This window comes from Marmota monax, unplaced genomic scaffold (genome assembly GCF_021218885.2).
Source record: "Marmota monax isolate L192 unplaced genomic scaffold, Marmota_monax_Labrador192_F-V1.1 WCK01_AAM20220418_F8-fsc00007, whole genome shotgun sequence".
Lineage (NCBI taxonomy): Eukaryota > Metazoa > Chordata > Mammalia > Rodentia > Sciuridae > Marmota > Marmota monax.
In genome coordinates, this window is record NW_026692781.1 from 23,650,562 (window position 1) to 23,662,081 (window position 11,520).

An 11,520-nucleotide genomic window follows, 5' to 3' on the forward strand; every position below is an offset into this window, starting at 1 on the left:
ATTATTTCCAATCTATCCTGGATATTACCCTCGTCACTCAATTTCATTGAAATATTGAATTGAAAACTTGGGACATAATGGGTTAAATCTCTTTCTCTGGCCCTTAAGACTTCTCAAGTGCTGCTCCATCTTCTGGCTCACTCTACCCTGACTTCCCTTCCCTCATTTACTTGTTTCCTGCCCAGTCTTCAGTGGGTCCTCATCTTAGAGGGCTTCTTTGTCTTTATTCTCACATGACTCTAGTCTGGATAAGAGCTTTTCTATTTGTTTTATTTCTTCCTGTAATACCCATTCTCACCCCTGTAATAGGGTGTCAAATGAAATCATGGTTTTTTTTTTCCACATCATTTAAAATGTGTTAGTAGTAAAACATTAATTCAAGTTTGGAACAGTTTTTTTTGTTATTGTTGTTTTTGTTTGTTTGTTTGTTTTTTTACTTTGGGAAAATCACCAGAATCCTTTTGTAAGCTTAACTATTGCTCTTTGGAAAAATATTTAAGTCACCATTAATCTAAAAGCTAGAGCTTTAGACAGAGATGTTAAATGAGACATTGACCAACATAAATTCTACATATTTAGTAGGAGAAATAATGTCCTTGCAGAGACAACTATTTTTTAAATTCAAAGTATGGATTAATATTGCCCGTGAAATTTGTCCCCTCTCACGAAGATATGTATATCTTTTTTTTTTTTTTTTGGTACTGGGGATTAAACTTAAGGGCACTTGGCCACTAAGCCATATCCTCAGCCCTATTTTGTATTTTATTTAGAGACAGGGTCTCAATGAGTTGCTTAGTGCCTTGCCTTTGCTGAGGCTGGCTTTGAACTCTTGATCCTCCTTCCTCAGCCTCCAGAGCTGCTGAGATCTTTTATGCAGAATTTTTTTTTTCTCAGCCTGTTTCAGAACAGTTTCATCAGGAGACAGATCTGGCTTTCTTATAACATCGTGCTAGAATGACGACCTGGAATGGTCTGGGAATAGCTTTATCCTGGTAGGACTGTTGGCAACCCAAACCTTTTTTTTTAATTGAGTAACCTAGATTTTGAAGTGTGTCCTTTAAACTATAACCATAGCCTGGTCTGTACCCTGAGACTTAACAGTACCTGCTGGGGAGGGGTGGAGAAGGTATTAGATGTTTCCACTGTCAGTCATCCTGCTGCAGGAGACCAGTCAGGCCTGTGAATGAACAGAGGAAGAACTTCCTTTCTTCTAGCTATAGCCAAGGGAGAGGAAAGTGTAAGCACTCCATAATGTAAAGAGCCTGTGCAAACCTGACACATGCAGCAGTCTCCAACATAATGGCGAGTGCTTGACATTTACTGAATAAATACCTACTTATATTTAATATCAATGAGAGATTCTAAGAGTAACAAGCCACTTATGGGTACTGGTCAATTGACTGGGCATCCAGATCTAGATGGGTTAGCTCTGGACTGCAGTCTGTTTCTTGATGTCTTGTAAATGCCTTTTTCATGTTGCCACTGCTCTTTTCTGCTTTCTGCTGGATGCGTGCATAACCTTCTCCCCTAATTCTCTACAGCATAGCCAACTCCCAGCTGTAATACTAAACACCTAACTGAAGGTTTAGGGCTAATTCAGGCACAATGCAGAAAGTAGCTTGGAAGTGTTCCTGGGGGACTTACAGAAATCATTTGTGAAGCAAATTTAGCAAAAGAACAGATTTCTCACAGTACTTCCCAGAGGGCTGATGCTATTGTTTTGAGAGTGTTGATGCAAAGGCATGTGTCAGTTAGAGACTAGAACTTGGATTCTCTCCTTCAAATTCACTTTGTCTTTTTTGTTTGTTTGTTTTTAACCAAATTATGAATGTCTCGAGAATAGGACTGCTCTTCTTTATCTTTGCCCTGTCACTGATTTTAGTACAGTGCGTAAAACATGGGTGCTCAACTAAATGTTTGCTGATATATATTACAATATTATTCACAAGTTGATGAGGTGACTGAAATCAGTAAATAGCCTTATTTTAAATTGGTTATGAGAAAGCTACAAGAATAGATTTTAAAAGATTTTTTGATTCCCCTTTATTATAAGGTGGTTTCTGTGACTTTAAAATTGGAGAATATGTTTCTTTCCTTTTCTTTTTTTGTACTAGGAATTTATCCCAAGGGCAATTTAGCACTGAGCCACATTCCCAGCCCCTGCTCTGCTCCTTTTGTTTTAAATTTTGAGACTGGTTTTCACTGTTACTCAGGCCCTGGCTAAGTTGCTGAGGCTGGCTTTGAACTTGCAATTTTCCTGTCTAGGCCTCCCCAGCAACTGGGATTACTGACAGGCACCAGTGTGCCTGGCTGGGAAATATGTTTCAACACAGATTCCTGCAAAAGACCAGCACAACCATCTGTTGTGCTCGAATTTGGGACCCCCAAAAGACCACCAGAGATCAAGATCGATGTAAGCAGCAAAGAGGTGTTTATTGCTCGGTCCTCCGCGTGCACACAGCAACTGGTGACGCTGAGAGGCCCGAGCCCAGGGTTTGCAGCAGTTTTATACATTCTTTGGGGGAAGGCAGGGACCCCCACATACATCATCCGTGGGAAAATCATAAAACAACTCTAAAACATGATTAGTGTATCAAGTGGCGGGAAAGAATCTGGAAAGGATTATTGGTTAGTTCAAGGGATTGACACACTTAAAAATGATTGGTTTAAACCGTGAGGATGTCGCAAGGGGGTTACTTGCCAAGCTGCAGGACTTCTAGTTTAGATATTGGTTACCACACCTAGGTGGGGGCCATCTGGAATTTCAGATATTTTGATATCTTGGCCTATCTTAGGCGATCACCATCTGCGGCTTTTCTGAGAACTGTTTCCACAGAGCTTTTCTGTGGTATTTTCCTGACTTTAGGACTGCAGTAGGTCAGGGGTTAAGTTTCAGAGTAAAATGAGGTCCCAAGTAGAATGAGGTTGCTTAGGTCTTTCACATCACATATTTCCTGAGAATCTGGAAATCAGAAGGACCTGGAAGCCAGGTAGCTCCATGACATAAACATGAGAAAACTGAAACCCAGAGTGGCAAGATAACTTACCCAGGGTCACATACCACATCAGTGGTAGAGCTAGGTCTGTATGGCACTTGCTTCTGATTCTTGCTCTTCTTAGAATGATCCTTTACTAAATTATCCCACTCACAGGCCCATGCATAAATGCAATTAAAATACTTATTTGTATCTTACATTTAAAAAATACTCTGAAGTAGCTGAGCTTGGTGGCACACCTGTTATCCTACCTGCTTGGGAGGCTGGGAACAAGAGTATGGCAAGTTCGTGGTCAGCCTGAGCAGCATAGTAAGACCCTGTCTTAAGATAAAATAGCTAAATAAATAAATAAGGTTGGAGATGTAACTCAGTGGTAGAGCACCCCTGGGTTTAATCCCTAGTGTTACCCTGTTTACTGTCCTGCGTCCCCGAATGCTGAAGTATAACACCAGAGAAGCAAGCAGAGGCAAGTGTAGAGTGGAAAGTGGAAGGCTTTATTAAAGGATGGCAGAAAAGACTTCCTCCTGGAGGAAGAAGGGGACCGGAAAGGTGGAATCCATGAAAGGGGGAGGTCTTCCCTTTTTTAATATTTAAGGTCTTCTTTTAGTCCTCCCACATTCCTGTCCTTTGTTTCCCTCTATCCTGCAGTGATAGAATGCAGGTGTGAAGGCCAAAAGCGGGGGAAATAGATGGACTAATGGGGCACGGAGTAATCTGGGCAGGAAGGGCCTGGGGTGGTTTGATTTGCACCTCCTTGTGTGCTGGGAGCTACTTTATCAACAGTTTCTTAGGATGGGTTCTGGGCCTTGGGGGCATTAACATTTCAATTTCCCCAGGTGCTGTTCTGGTTTCCTGGACTCCATTCTTGATAATGGATTTACCTAACTACCTATCTTTAAATCTGGCTTCATTAGCATGGAGGAGGAAGAGGAGGAGAAAGTGGAGAAGGAGGAGGAAGAGGAGGGCAAAGTGGAGAAGGAGGAGGAGGAGGAGGGAGGAGGGAGGAGAAGAAGAAAGAAAGAAAGAGAAAAAATTGTTCTCTGAAGCAGTATTTATTGTTGCAGATCCTTAAAAGTTCTAGAATTGTGTTTTTAAATGTGGCAGAAAGAAGAACTATGCCAGGACCTTAGCCAGGCCAGAGGTGCTTAGGCATTTTTTTTTTTTTTTTTTTTTTTTTTTTTGTTTATTTGTTTTTTAATCCCAAAATGACTCTAATTGCAGTCACAATTAAGAGTCACTAGCTTTAATTTTTTAAATTAACTACGTTTTTAAGAAAAATTTATTTTTATTTTATTCAGTGTTCTTATCCATTTTCCAACTCTTGGGTCTACATCCCATTCTATGATTACCTAGAAGTCACAAAGAATATGCAGTCCCTCACTTGGGTTTCACTAAGGACCAACCAGTAGTGGAAACTTCCTGAATTAGTGAGGCTCAGCACCAAAAGCATTTAATTTGCATTAAACACAAAAGGTGTCACCACCTGCAGGGGGACAAAGCAGTATGGCATTATATTAGAGAATAGGTTTCCATAGAATCTCACCACTGGCAAGAAGTTGATAGTTTGTGCCTCAGCTACCAGAAAAATTTTTACCTATAGATGCATGTTCTCTATCTTCAAAATCTCCAAGAAGTCTTTCATCTTTCTCATCTTTCGTTATTTTTAGCCACATTATACAGAGTGTTCTTTCATCTAGCCAATTTAAACTGCCGTCTTTGGTGCAAATGGAGAACAATGAATGGATTGCCGGCTTGCTTATCTTTTGTTAGGTTATGAAGAGTCACAAATTCACAATCCAGTCTGGTCTTCTTTTCTTCAGGCTAATAATAAATACTTTAACCTGTCATTATGACTTACATTTTACGACCGTTTACATTTTTCTTTTCCTCTTATCTGAATGCAATTAGACAGTGGTGTAACAGAAGAGTTATTCACCTTTGCTTTAACATGTTATCTAAAAATGAAAGATGCAATTCTCATGATTCAAGCCTTTATTTGTAAGTATTATTACATTCACATGCAAGCACTTTCCAGTCCCCCCCCCTTATTTTATAATTCTAAGATGTAAAATATAATCACTAGTTTATAAATTAAAATTACCTTGCCTTATGTCTGAAAGCAGAATGCAAACATAAAGCTTTTTTGCTTTGGTAATTTCTATATTTTTTTGCGTAGCATTAATAAGGGCCTGTGTATAATTCACATATACAGATTGCACCCACATTACCACAAATACAAGCTTTTCTCAGAGCAAATCATCTCTGAAGAACCAACCCAAAATTAGTCATTAACTCTTCAGGCAGCCTTTACATTTTCTTTATGTAGTGTTTTCTATACTCGTCGTAATATTGTGCCATTTTTATCAGCTAGTTAAAATTTCATTGTATAAACAGTAACTGAATATATTCATGTCAAAGATAATCATTCCTTTAAAAGGTTTCTTTGTCAGGTATTCATTAAAGTAGGTTTCACATCAGAATGATAGTCACTAATATAGGGCAAACATCTTACCCATTTGGCAGGTTTTAAAAATTTATTAATTTTATTAGCACTATATCAAATCCTCAGCTTCCATTATGACTCTTTAAGAGCACTAAGATCTGTTTTATGAACACACACGATTGTTGAGCCTCCAAAGTGGAATAACCTAGATGTCATAAAAAGATGAGACCACAGAAGAGATGTTGTTCCCAGATGCATCTGAAATTAATTTTGGGGAATATCTATGCCCATCAATGTTACGCTTTGTAAACAGTCCTTCCATTTTCTTAATATTGATTTTCAGAAGTTCATTTTGTGAAACATTCTTCAAATAACGGCTTCTCCCAGCTGATGTTTACAGTTCTTCTCTGCATGAAGCACTGGCATTTTGCTTCAAGACAGGAGGTAACAGGAATGAATACGGTGCCAGCTACATTTCCTTCAGATCAGATATGTGAATGTTGTGAGCATTGTAATGGGTAGTGTGGGTGACAGAATTTCACAAAAGCGCCTACACAAAGAGCTGCCCTTCAGAAGGCAAAGCAGACACCATTTTGTCTCATTTCAAAGCAATTTATAACTTTCTCCAGTTTTTCAGGGGATGCTTTTAGACACAAACTTTTTCACCTAAACCTGATGGGAAATGATGAATTTTTTAGGGGTGCAATTTTATTTCTAGGCAGTGGGAGGGGAAATAGAAAAGGGCAAGAATTGAGGTCACAGCTGTAAATATCTCAAGTTCTCTGAAGGAATAATGGGAGAATAACTAACCCTCATGTATAGTTGTATAGACACTGAGAGTCATGAAATCAATGCCAATATAAAAATAAATTCCCAGCCTTAAATTACTTCATAAGAGAGATCCATATTTGCTCTGGGAGCTTGGTGGCAGGGGTTCAGGGTAGGGGTACCTCATGAATCTTTCTGTGTGAGAAATCAGCCCAGCACTACTGCCTCAGAAATCCCACCCTGAGCTCAATTCTTGAGACTCTGATTAGCCTGTGAATATGTGCATTATGATTATGTGTGTAGCTCTGTGGTTATTTGTCTGAATATAAGTGATCTTAGGCTTTGTTTGTTTTTGTTTTATTTTATTTTACTTTTTTGGCAAACCAAAGCATACATAAAGTTGAGATTGGCTTTCAGAATTGTAACTTGACATTTTCTAACTTGACATTTTTATCACTAGACACTGCCTACATTTTTGAGTGTATCTTAGAATTCCCTTCAGCCTCTGCAGCGTGTTATTTTCTATACCCTAAATACTTTTACTATCATCCTGTGAGGGGAGATTTCTGTTCCACTCCATTACATAAAAGTTACCATTTTAATCATTTTAAAGAATACAATTTAATGATACTTACAATGTTGTACAACCATCACCCCAACCTACTTCCAGAACATTTTATTACCCCAAAAGAAAATCCCATCCTCATTAAGTGGTCACCCCACAATACCCCTTTCCACCCCCTAATAACCATAACTTGGGTTTCTCTACCTCTGTGGATTTGTTTGTTATTGGTATTTCACATAAATGGGCCATATAATTTGTGGTTTTCAGTGTGTGGTTTCTTTGGCTTAGTGTAATGTTTTTTGAGGATCATCCATGGTTGTGTCAGTATTTATTCTGAAGCCATAAGAAGTCATTCCTATCAGAATGGAGTTTATGCTGGTCAAGAAGCTAGATATACTGCTTGAAAAAGCTTAAATTATATAATAAAGTGGAGAAATTAATTTGCCATATGACTAATATTTTGTTTTTATGTCCTTGAAAAATGCAGGTTTTTGTTACATTTCACAAAAACAAAACAAACAAACAAAAAACAACCAAGAAACAAAATTAGAAAGAACCCAAAACCACACGACAAGCACCACAACATATTGTTACCTATGCTATAGTATGTATATTGCTTTATTCCTGCAAAGTGGACTTTAACAAGGTCTTTTGGGGGAATCAGGGGCAGGGGTAAGGACGTGTGATAAAAGGATGTCATGATGAAAGGATGACTATAAGGCAACATTTTTTTAATTAGACTTTTGAAGTCGCTCTTTGTAATATCTCTTCCTTTTAATTGCCCACTCTCTAACTCTCCACTAAGGGTGAAATACATATATAACAAACTTAATTCATCCTAAAATATTTGTGATATAATGAACTTAGAAATTAATAAAGACATCCTTGCTTAATTCTATAAAACGAATTGACTTCTGGTCAAGAAATGGAGAAGACTGTTCAGGGAAGGATTCTTCCTTGTCCCCTTAAATTTTACCAGATGAACCAATGAGTTCTCGAGCTCCTATGTACCTAAGATTCACTGTGATCCTTGTATAACTATAGTCCCTTAGACCCTAGTCAATCTGGGTGGGAATCGGAAATCTGTACCTTTAATAAGTGTCCTAGGTCAGAGGTTCTCAAACTTTAGTGTGCATCAGAGTCACCTTGAGGGCTTTTTTTGAAATGCTGGATCCCATCCTCAGTGTTTCTGATTCAGTAGGCCTGGGAGTGGGGGTCAGAATTTGCCTAACAATATCCCTGATGATGTTATGTTGATGATGCTGGTTCTGGACCAGACTTTGAGAACAAATGTCTTAAGTGATTCTAAAATAATTGTGCCTGGGACCCATTTGGAGATGTTTTGATAAACTCAATCAAACTTCTGCAAATCGGGCTAAATCTGTGTGGCAGCCTGAGAAAACAAAGCACGGACTTTGCAGTGGTAGAATAAAATAAAGCTCCATCTGCAGCAGTTTTTAAAATGTTTTTTATTAGTGCATTTTAGTTGTACATAATAGTGGGGGTTCATTTTGACATATTCATAAATGCACATAATTTGCTGCATTTCCTTCTCAAGTACTTCCCTTTTCTCTCCCTTTCCCTTATTCCCTTCCTCTATTCTACTGGTCTCCATTCTATTTATTTATCTATTTACATTTGTGTATCATAGACACATGTAAAAGTGGAATTAACTGTGATATACATGCACACGGCATAATTTGGCCAATTCCATTCTGCAGTTCCTGCCTGTTCTCTCCCCTTCTCCCTCCTCCTGGAGCCCCTTCCTTTATTTTATTGTTCTCCCTTCTATTTTCATGAGATCCCACTTTTTAAAAAATTCCTATTCTCCCTAGCTTCTGCATATGAGAGAAAATATTTGACCCTTGACTTTGAGTCTGGCTTATTTCGCTTAGCAGGATGTTCTCCAGTTCCATCAGCAAATTGCACAATTTCATTCTTCTTTACAGCTGAGTAAAACTCCGTTGTGCCTATATATTCCATTTTCTTTATCCATTTCTCTGTTGACAGGTACCGAGTCCAGTTCCATGACTTGACTAGTATGAATTGTGCTACTATTAACATTGGTATGAGTGTGTAACTATAGTATGCTGGATCAATACCAAGGAGTGGGATAGCTGGGTCATATGTTGTTTCCATTCCTAGTCTTTTGAGCAATCTCTGTACTGCTTTCCAAAGTAGTTGCAATAATTTGCAGTCCCACCAACAATGCACAAGTATATTTTTTCTCCATATCCTTGCCAGCAATTACATTTATTGGTATTCTTGATGATTTCCATTCTAACTGGAGTGAAATGAACCAATGTAATTTAGATTTTCATCTCCATGATTTCTCAGGATGTTGAACATTTTTTTTTTTTTTTTGGCCATTTGTATTTATTCTCTTGAGAAATGTCTGTTTAGATAATTTGTCCATTTATTAATTAGGTTATTTGAAAAATGGTATTTCAGATTTTAGTGATAGTTATTATCATACATTATTATTATATTGATTAAAGTAAAATCTAATGTCTAGATTGTAGAAAATAAATATTCACCAATCATATCTGAACTATTTTAAAACTGAAATTAATTTTTAATTGATTCCTAAAACCACAAAATTATACACATTTATAGAGTTAAAATAATATTTTGTAATGTTCAGTTGTACAGATCAAAGTTCACAGATTATTATTGTATGTTTAATTTAAAATAATGTTAAAATGCCAACTGAAGCACTAAGAAAATCAGCGTTTTGTTGCTTGGAGTTTCAACTAGAAAATTGATTCAGGGGTACAGCCTGCTGGATGTTTCTGATATTGCAAAAGAAAAAAAATGCCAAGGAAATTTTATCATGTAGTGTTTTTTATTATAAAAAAAATCTTAGTTTTTTACAAGTATGGCATAGAAACATTGTAAAACTTGATGAGTTTCAGACTTTCCTTTGCCTCTTTCTTGATCTTTGCTTTGTGACCTTGGGCTATTGCTCAAGATTCAGGTTCCTTCTCTGTATTCTGGGGCAACATAATAATTTCCACCTAGCAGGACCGTTGTGAGAATAAAAACATTTAAATCCCCAGTACAATGCTAAGCCCATGGTAAGAACCCCCAGTCTTTACACACACACACATATGCAGTGACTCCATGTTAATGTTTCTCCGCATTTTGATTTCTGACAGTTCTATGCTTCAGTGAATTAGGAAGAAGCAGGTACTGAAATAGTCAATTAAGTTTTGCAGGTTTTGAAACGTGATGATGAAATGGAGTATCCCAGCTGAATAATTTCCTCTAAGTGAAGCTTTTAAATAAAATTCGTGCTCAGTTCTTCTAGGCAACTCATTCCTTAATATACTGAGACAGGACACTAGTCAAACCAGTCCTTACCTAAGATAAACAATGGGAAGTTGGTGTCACATGAATGTTAAAGTCCAAATTGAGATGTCTCTGGGCCCCAGCTGTGTTCAGGAACTCATATCTTGGGAACCCAAATCACCCTTGTGATTCATGGTGTGCACAGTGGTCTCACCTGTGCTTGGGTATGGTTTCACTGTTGTTTTCTGCTAAGGCGTCCCAATTAAGAATCAGTGGTCTGGAGAGTGGCCCATGCATCTGCCTTAAAACAAGTACTCCAGGAATTCCAACTAAAAACACATGAGGGTTACATAATGCAGAAAAAAGTCATGCATTGAGATTTCTAACAGGAGCTGGTTTTTCTGTTCCAGCTTGCTGTAATTATTAGAACAGAATCAAGTAGTACATTTATAATAGTGGGAACTCTCATTGAATTTGTTGTGATTTCCAGGGGGTATTGTGGTTAAAGTTAAGTGTGCCCTTTGGGTTCTAGTGTTGCAAACTGCAGTGATTTATGAGGCCCTTCCTGCAGTAAAAGGTCATTACCCAAGGTGACACTATTCCTGTCCTTACCTGCTGTCCCAACATTAATACCACCCAGTGTTGAAGCTAGCCTAGGGGCAGCACAGAGTGTTGCACAAGAAGGCATTCAATAAACACAGGGTGAACAGAATCCTGTGGTACAGTGGTACCAGTTACAGCAAGGATTGGGGTTTAATTGGAAGACACATAAATATAAACTTGGCCTTGTATTCATGATGAGCAGTCACCCTAGTCTGCATCTGGTGTAGCTTTATTTCAGTTAATTCAGAAGTGGTTTGGGGGAAGTTCCAGTCCTGATGTGCCCAGAAAAGATTAGTTGCATTTTCAGAATACCTCTCTCGCTCCCCACCATTCAGCTACAGCAGGTTATTTAAAAACCTCGTTCCATCAATATTCTTAAAGAGGAACTACACTAGGGCTTGGGTAAGGTTCCTGTAAAAAGGAAAATAATTAGTATTTAATGTATCGGATAATTATGTGGAGATTAGAAAGGCCTTGTTATTAATGGCCAAGTGTTAGGGAATGGTGTTAGGAGGATTCCTTGCTTGCTTGCTTTGTTTTTTTTTACTTTGGTCATACTGATTACTGTTCTTTTTATTTTATTTTTTATTTGTTCTTTTTAGTTATACATGACAGTAGAATGTATTTTGACATATCATACATAGAGTATAACTTCCCATTTTTGTGGTTGTACATGATGTGAGATCATGTATTCATGTATGAACATAGGAAAGCTATTTCTGATTCATTCTACTGTCTTTTCCTTCCCCCTACTCCTTCCTGTCCAATCCAGTGAACCTCTCCCCAACCCCCACCCCCTGCCTATTGTGATTCAGCAACCATATATCAGAGAAAATATCTGGCCTTTGGTTTTT